Consider the following 9607-nt stretch of genomic DNA (forward strand, 5'->3'; position numbering starts at 1 on the left):
ATCCAGGATGATTAAAAACAATAGTCTGGCCGGGCAGTGGTGGCGCACGCCTTTAATCCCAGCACTTGGGAGGCAGAGCCAGGCGGATCTCTGTGAGTTCGAGGCCAGCCTGGGCTACCACGTGAGTCCCAGGAAAGGCGCAAAGCTACACAGAAAAACCCTGTCTCGAAAAACCAAAAAAAAAAAAAAAAAAAAAAAAACAATAGTCTGTAGAAGAACATATCAACCATAGTATTATATTAATTTACAGCTTGATCACTCAGTAGGAAGGAGGGAACTCACCGAGCTACAGTTTTCCTGCCTCTACTACAGGCACATGCTAACTGATTGAACCTTCGGGCTTTTAAGCACTGTCACTCCCACATCTAGCCAGGGAGGATGTGGGGTAAGACAAATGCTTCTGTTAGCCTGATCCTTCTTGGCCATAGGTGCTAGCTGCCATGTGCTCATGACACTAAAAAAACCTTAAAGATAGCAGAGGTGCAACTTCAAAATCAAGTGCTCCCTCCCTTTTCACGATCAGAGGAAAGAGACTGTTCTTACCAGTCCCCATTCCCAACACAGGACAGCAGGCAATGGCCACTTGCTGGTAACTTAAGCATGATGGTTTAACAGGGCTTCCTTAATTGATTTCTGCTGACTGTTAGGCATATGGATTTAAAGATGTTTTACTAGCTACCTGCTATGTATTTAGTACTTACGTTTCTATGTATTTGGCAAATTCACTCATTTAAACCAAAGGCACATCTATGGTAGAGCATTCCCTGGACTGCACTGAATACAAGGAGACTTTTGGCTATCTTTTGTTTTCTATGACGTTTGCTTGGGAGCTTATTAAGCTTCACAGGTTAACATGTATACAGTTATTCTAATTTTATTACATTATGCTATATATGTAATTTGGATTTAACTCTTTTCCAATAAGATGGTAAATCTGTTTGTTAGTGTTATCACGCCTCATGATGTTAAAAAAATAAAATAAAAAGGAGCCAACAAATAAAAGGAAATATTAAAAGGATATAGAAATAAAGATATCTTTAACCTGAATTAAGGTAGCTAGATTTTTCCAAAATAACAAGATGCAGAAAAAGCTAGAAACTCTAAACAAGGGACTGGAGAGGTGCCTGGGTGGTTAGGGATATTTCCTGCTCTTGCTGAGGAAGAGTTTGGTTCTCATTCCAGAAGATCTGATGCACTCTTTTGGCCTCCCTGGGCACTTGCATACATGTGGCATTCACACACACAGACACACACACACACAGAGACAGAGAGAGACAGAGACAGAGACACACAGAGAGAAAGAGAGACAGAGAGAGAGGCAGAGACAGAGAGAGAGAGAGAGAAAAAAACTTTGAAAAAAGCCTAAATAAGTCACAGAAGGTCTAAGCTACATAAGGTATGCAAAAGGTGTGACTTAGAGGTGATAAGTATATGACAATCAAAGGTTATTAATGTCTAAAGACAAAGTTCACGTGAACCTCTATTTAAATTAACAGTGTTCTGTTATTATTTATTCTTCTCTTTGGTAACATTTGTAATAACTATCTTAAAAGACAAAAAGTGCATATCAATTTTGTTGGTTTGGAACCTCTGGCTTGCCCCTGCACCATCTGAGAAGCCCCCTTCAAAGGAAAAGGCCCCCAAACCCAGTTTCGCATTCTTGGCAGCTCCTGCAACTTCCCCTCTTGAAGTTGCCAGTCACCCAAGTCCCTGCCTTAGCACTCAGTTTTTGAGCATACCTGGGCACAAACCCAGCTTGTGGCAGACACATCATCACTTCTTGCCTACAACCTATAAAATCTCCCTGCTTTCATTTGGGGGGCAAGGCTTCTCTGGCCTCTATCTCTGGGATCTGAGAACCCACCAGGAGTTGTTCTGCTCAAATATACCTATTGTTATACTTTTCAGTTCGACTTGATCTGGCTTACTGTGTCAACGGAGAAACATTATTGGTAGTGGTTGGGTAGGGCTGGGGCAGAAAATCTATTGAATTTAATCAAAGTAACTACTTCAAAACTGAATCTTAACAAAGTTGAGATTTATTTAGAAGTGTTTGGGTTTTGTTCAACCTTTATCTGAATGTTATACAGCTGTTAAAAATGCCAGATGGCTATATTGGTATAACTGATCTTCTGGGTGTTCAATAACTACCCCTGGAAGCCTGTACTAACGTGGACAGAGGGACCTAAAGGGACAATATTTTGTTCCTTGGCTTCTAAGGTCAACTAGGTACCAGGGGACTATGGAATAACTCAAAGAGTCCATGAATTTAACTCTTTGAATGTGTAAAGGAAGAATGCAGAATCCACTGACTCAGTGGAAGTCTTGTGGGACAATGAGCATCCAGCACCATAACTCCTGAGTTGGAGTCCACCTGAGGTGAGAAGAAAGAGGTCTCTGTGGGCCTCAAATGCACCCAACTTGTCCCATATTACTACAAGATTATTTTGTATAGCCTATTCTTGAATGACAGCATTGCAGAAAAGGGGAGCTGGTGTTGGGGATGGAAGTGACATGGGATGTAAGTAGGCAACACCGTGAAAGGGAGGCCAGAATCTGACAGCCCGTTAACAGAGTCCTGGACCAGTGCTGGGAGTCCAAGAGCTCAGCTCCCACTTTCCTTGGTTTCCAGAGCACTACTCTGCTTATATGTGAGTGTCAGTTTCCTGTGTCTTCCATACAGCAAAGCTTTAAAATGCTGAAATGCAAGCTGGGCTCTGCAATGGCACCATGGTGGGAACTGGAGTCACAGTGGTGATACAGCAAGCAGGGTGGCTTCTGATCAGAGACCACAGGCCAGTGGCTCACACCGGAATGCATTTTAGGAATCCGTGCTGGAGGAATTGTTTATATAGTGATACATGTTCAATCATTAAACTCATGGCTGTTTAATATTTAATAACACGAGAAATTGCTTACATTATTTTGTTATGGAAAGCATTTCTACTCTTCATGTAAATGATAGTTAAAAAAGAAGAGTGAGTCAGAGGCCAGAGATGCCAGAAGTGTTCGGGGCTCTGATCCCTGATCTGGATCCTGAATGATTTAAAGGTTGCTCTTCCAATGAGGAAATGTTAGTGTGAAGAGGCCCCAAAATAGCTTGACCACACAGCAGCCATGACAGGCTTAGGGGCCTAGACAAAGCTTCTGTGACAGGCTTAATGGCAGGCAACACCCAGATCCAGGAAAAGCCTTAAGCTGACACCACCCAGGGGTCCACCCAGGGATGGGGAAGTACCTGACACCCCAAACATTCCAACCATTAGATAAAGTGGCCAGATGTCCCTGAGTCTAGCACATACCTATTTTTTGTTTTACAGATACCCCTAGACAATTGTCAGCCAATCAGGGTCCTGCACCCTGGAAATCCCCTCACCCCAACCTCTGCTATGATAAAAACTCTGCCCCACCTGAGCTCAGGGCTCTCTGCTCTCACCCCTGTGTCGAACAGACAGAGGGACCAAGCTCTGGATCTTGAAATAAAGGCTCTTCGCTTTTACATGTGGGATTTGGTCTCTGCGGTGGTCTTTTGGGGGTCCCTGCAATCTGGGCATAACAGTTAGAGCAGCAAAAAATGCCCTTTCAGGAAAAACTCCATCTCAACAGACTAGAAACTCTGGCCTGAATGGAGACCTAACATTCCAGTTAGGCCAGGTCAGTCACCTGGCGAAGTGACCACCCTCAGGAAAGCGGGTTCCCATTAAGCCAGGCTAAAGAAATAGGTGGGATGTTTTTGTCTTTAATGAGACAGTGTACTTTTCCTTTCCAGAATACCTCCCCCAAGCACTGTCCCTGAAGAGTTTAGCCACCATGAGATTCAGCTGGGTTTGCCCATCTTTCTGAGTCCTGACTCAGGAAAGTACAACTTTCCTTTCTCTTTTTTCTGTCTCTTTTTTTTTTTTCAGTTGCTGGCCAAGTCCTAAGTCTCTAAAGACCCCTCCCTGCCCTCTGTCTACTTGTCCATCCTGTGTCTGACCTCCTCACCAGCTTAAATTGCACGGCCCCACCCCCACCCCTTTCTCTCTTCCATTATCCTCCTTAGAGGAGGCTGTGGCTGCTGAGAGCCATAGCTTGGCTGCCTTGGGTGTTTCTCTTTTAAATTCTAATAAAATTGTCCTTGAGTTCAGGAAAACAAAAGTGAGGGCAAAATCAGTCCCAAAGAGAGCAGACAGTATTTGCTCCTGAGTGGTGACCTGCCCCTTTGACATTCCCTCTTCAAAATAATAAGATACTGAGCTGGTTGGAGAAGAGAAGAGAAAATGCACATAAGCCTTTCAAGAGGGAAGGGTGGGGCCTGCCCTGCTCTTCTTGGGAATGCCCCTGCAGACAGACACAGTGACCAGGAGGAAAGAGGAAGCTGGGATGAGGGGAAATCACACCCTGAGTGGGGCTGAAGTTCTGCACTGGGTCTGGAGCAGGAGCTGCATACAGCCTCCCACTGGGGTTCTCAGGCTGAACACAGTGCCTCAGGCAGACCGTGCAAAGAGCACACACCCATTTCCTCACATCTGTAGGGCAGTGCAGGGCCATTCTCCCAAGGCCTCGCCTCTTGGCTGGCAGAGGTTATCTTTCCTCTGCATCTTACATGGTCTCCCCTCTCTGTGTCTGGGGCCAAATTTCCTCTACCTACAAGGGTACTAGTCCTACTTGATTAGGGCCACCCCAATGTCCTCATTTTAGCTCATTTTCCTCCTTAAAGACTGATCTTTAAACACAGTGACATTGCGAGGTACCTGGAGTTAGGGTTTCGTCTTATAAAATTGGAGGACACAGTTCAACCCTTAACAAGTTGTGCTTGCCAACTGGATACAAATTAGAGTCACCTGGGAAGTGGAACTTCAGTCGAGAAGTTACCTTCATCAGATTGGTCTGTGGGTATTTTCTTGATTGCTAATTCATGTGGGTCTAGCCCACTGTGGGTTATGCTACCCCTAGGCAGGTGGGCCTGGGCTGTGTAAGAAAGATAGCTAAGCAAGCCTGAAGAGTAAGCCAGTAAGAAGCATTCCTCCACTGTCTCTGCTTCAGTCCCTGCCTCCAGGCTCCTGCTTTGGTTTCTCCCCTCCATGATAAACTGTTGACACAGAAGTGTGACAGTGTGTAACTGATGTGGAAGTGTGAGCCAGTAAACCTCTCCTTCCCCAAGTTGCTTTTAGTCAATGTGGTTGTTGGAATTCCTGGCCACTCCCCCAGCTACATGACTGCACCTGTGCTGTCCAGTAGCAAGGCAAGATGTTTAGTCATTCCAGGGCTTTACACCCTAGGTAATCCGTGTGCTTCATGATCACGTAATCTATGTGCATGCATGGCATAGAGATGTAAACCCATATGCGCATGTGTGGGGGAATTCATAAAAAGCGGGTCACAGACTCCTCCCCTTCTTCTTCTCTCTCTCTCTCCTTGCATGACCATTTCCATAGGCCTAAGCTCACTCCCCTCTGTTCTCATTCCCCTAATAAACTCTTATAGTGGGTTTTGTTGTGCCTCGTGGCTTTTCTCGAATGGTAAACAGCGCCGCTTAATGAATAACATAGCGCTGCAAAATAATAACTAACTGTGGTATCATAGCAACAGAAAGCAAAGCCGGGCATAGTATACATTACTACTCAGCCAAAGCATCCAGAAACCAGGTTAAAGACAAGTGACAACTGGGAATAATGCATGTAGCGTGCCATGTGTAGTTATCTAGAATATGTATAGAGTTCACACTGATCTACAAGAAAAATGTAATAGAAAAATGGGCAGAGATTATCAGAAGGCAATTTTAAGAAAACCAAAACAACACACATATGAAAAGATTCTTAACTTCATTGTTTTATGCAAACTAAAGTAAAATGAGTTCTTTTTTTTCTTAACTTCCTTACTGTTTAAAAAAAAAAAGGCATGTGTGGTTGGTGGCTGAGTCAGGAGGATTGCTGCAAGTTTGAGGACAGCATGAACAATACAGTTAGTTCTAGGCCAGCTTGGGCAACAGAGTGACAGTTCATCTCAAAATAAACTAACTAGCTAAACAACAACAACAACAACAAAGCAGATGGCTTTTAAGCAGTTTGGCAAGGGTGTGAGGAAGCCCTCTTCCCCATGAACACTAACAGGGGAGCATCAATTGGGATGAGCTTACTAAAGACTATACATTAAATCCCCAAATGCACATACTTTACCCATCCAGCAGTCAGCATTACCAAACAGACTGCATGTGTTCTGAGGAATGTACAGAGACCTTCTGCTCTCTTTTTTGATCTGTTATCTAATTATTCTTTATCAATAAAAAATCGGGAGTCAGATATTGGGGTAAGAACCTGAATGATCAGAGAAGCGGTGGAGAAGCCAGCAGTGACCTCCTCCTGTCTCTTTCATTCCTCCATCCAAAAGGACTGAGATCCTCTCCAAACCCTGCCTTACTACTTTCTGTCCTCAGTCCTCCAAAAACTTCTATGGTTAATTTTGGTCCACTAGTGGCTAGCTCTGCCCTCTAATTCAAAGCAAGCTTTACTGTCAGAATGCAATAAAAATATCACACATTTTTTTTTGTACTATAAATGAAAAAAAAAAGGAAATGTTCAGTCAATGAGAAGTTAGATGCAGTCATTATACACTGAGTCCAATACCCACTGAATATAAGAGGTGCTCTATATACATTATTATTAAAATAAAGATCCTCAAAAGGGTGGAAGGGACATTTGCTGACCTATGTTCTAGTGTGATAATTTCATGGTTTTGTAATTGTGTAAATGTATATGCATATATGTACATGTATGCAAATATATGAAAACATTTTGGGAAGATGTTCATCAGACTAGCCAGTGGTGCCTCTGGAGGGGAAACGGAGATCAGGACAAGGAAAGGAAGGCTTTCATTTCTCCAACTTCATATTTCTAAATTAACTAGTTAATACTGCCAGAATAAATAAACGCATGTGTCTGTACCCCATACCTGAGGAAGAAAAGACAGGCATCTGTTGCCAAGATTTTTTGTCAAGCTCCAGTCTCTGCCACAAGTTTTCAGGCTTCTAAGCATGGCAGCCACCTTCACTCGGGAGCCTTGATTGCTCCCAAATAATTGCTTCAATTGCTGTAATTATCAGAGCAACAATTAGGCTGGGGGGCCAGTCAGCCAGCAGGCTTCCCAGGCAGTGGTTCCTGTCCCTGCCCGCCTCTTCCCCATCCCATTCTAGGAGTGACTCGCCTCCCCTCCAGGATGTGGCTCTTTGCAGAGGGCTATGAGTGAGCAGGAGGTCCTGCAGCCTTCAGACTGCTGGGGCATTGTTCCGGCCCGCTGCTGCTTGTTAACTTTGCCTCTCTGGTCGTCCTTCCTGACTGACTCCCAGCTGTAGACTTCTCTGCTGTGCCTCCCGACCTCTGTCACTTGTTTTCCTGCTCAATGACTCCCAGTCAATAAAGCTGGAAATCCATGTTCCTCACACCCTGCCAACTATCCCGCCAGCCACCAGTCTCCCAGACTGGGTCCCAGCTGTCTTTCAAATCTGCCCCAGCTTCATCTCTAACAATGCATGATTGCCTCCCACCTGGACAATATTCACTTTTACCTTTTACCCCTCCAGTTTCCAGAGAATGATTTCAAAAAAGGAAACTTGAACATTCATAACTGCCCACAACCTCCTCGATCAAATCTGGGCACTTTTTTGAGACAGGTTCTCGGGGTGTATCCCAGGCTGGCCTTGGACTCTTGATTCTCCTGCCTTAGCCTCCACAGTGCTGGAATTATAGGTACTTATTACCATAAAGGGAAGAAACAAGGGATGATCCTTTTCCTGCTCCTCACAAAGGATGACGGCCTAGACTCCTATATCCAAGGACAGGTTAGCAAGAGAAAAGTGTAAAAATTTCATCTGATTATAGTTGTATATGACATAGGAGCCCTCAGACTGAACACTCAAAAACACAGGGGCAATTATCGAGAGTTTGCTTAGGGTCAGTGGGTCTCAGACAGCTATGTAGAAAGGTGATCGTACATGCAGAGAGTGAGCTAGCTGAACAGACCATTAGGGAATCCAGCAAAGCCTCCTCGTCGCTTCATTGTAGTGTTTCCTCCTTCCAGGCTGAGCTAAGCACCAAGCACCGTCATTTCCTCACGGCCAGTTCCTGGGCAGAAAGGCAAGAGCAACCGAGAGCAATGGTTCTGTGATTTTATTTGTATGTTAATAAATAAAAGTGCCTGGAGGTCAGAGCTAATAGCAAGCCATAGCAGAAGTCTAGCAGTGGTAGCACATGCCCTTAATCCCGATCACATGACAGGCAGATCTCTGTGTGTTCAAGGACACCACCAGCATGGAGACACAGGCCTTTTATCTCAATACCAACCATAGAGGACCTGGAGGTCTGTATAGACAGGCAGTGACGAGGAGGTCATGTGGTTGGGATTACAACCAATGAGAAGGCAGAACAGAAAGTCAATAAAAAGACATATACACAGGAAGTAGGTCTCTTTCTGAGGTGAAGGACGGCAGCAACAGTGAGGGGTAAGAAAGGGTTTTAGTCTCAGCTCTTAGCTACTGCTCTGACCTCTTGGGCTTTTAACTCTGCATTTGGCTCTGTGTTTCTTATTTAATAAGACCGTTACCTCTACAGGCAGCCATAAGAATGCATTTGACATGTGTTTTAAATTCCTCTTTGTGAAATGTATATTGCAGTTTTGTGGGCATGCGCCTTTAATTAGCACACACAGTATTACATCACACATTTCTTGCAAGCATGGTAGTATGCCTGATGTAAGGATTCTAGCTTTTAATCTTAGTAGTGGAATGGGGATCATTAGAGGGATTTGAATAGAGCATTGGCATGAAGTTATGCACTACAAAAATCTCTGGCTGCTATGCTGGATAAGGATTCAGGGATGCAAACACAGAAGCCAGTTCGGGGCTGTTACAGTAACTCTGCAGAGGACAGTGGATGACGTTTCCAGCCACAGGTGTACTGCATTAGCATCCAGTCCCAGGACCACCTGCTTATAAATGAAACTAAGCCCAATACAAAAAAAAAGCAGAAATACAACAGAAAAACTGTAAACTGACAAACAACATGAGCTGCAAATCACTAATGATAAAAGACACACAGATTAAACATATAATAAGACATCACATTTGCTATTCTGGCAAAACTAGAAAGTTAACACTGAGATACAAGGACCTAAGAGTCCTCTCACAGTCAGTGGGAGTAAAAAAACCTAGCAGAGGTGACACTGTTTTGTTCGTTTTTTCTTTTTTTGGTTTTTTTTAGACAGGGTTTCTCTGTGTAGCTTTGGACCTGTCCTGGATCTCACTCTGTAGACCAGGCTGGCCTCGAAGCCTCAAACTCACAGAGATCCGCCTGCCTCTGCCTCCCAAGTGCTGGGATTAAAGGCGTGCGCCACCACCGCCCGGCCTGAGAAAGCACACACTCACACCACTCAGCAATACCTAAGAATCACCCACCTGCATTACATATGTTGCAGGGAATTTCCCACAGGTTCTGTCTATATATTCACTGTAACATGTTTGTGGCAATGGTGCTCTGAGGGGAGGGAAGCCCAGGCCACAGTCACTCAGAACGTGAATGGGTAGTGTGATAAGCATTTTCACGAATACCTCAACCTTTCTTCCAAACAGCCTGAA

The sequence above is a fragment of the Peromyscus californicus genome, unplaced genomic scaffold, assembly GCF_007827085.1.
Source record: "Peromyscus californicus insignis strain IS unplaced genomic scaffold, ASM782708v3 Scaffold_12__1_contigs__length_115047231, whole genome shotgun sequence".
In the NCBI taxonomy this organism is placed as follows: Eukaryota; Metazoa; Chordata; class Mammalia; order Rodentia; family Cricetidae; genus Peromyscus; species Peromyscus californicus.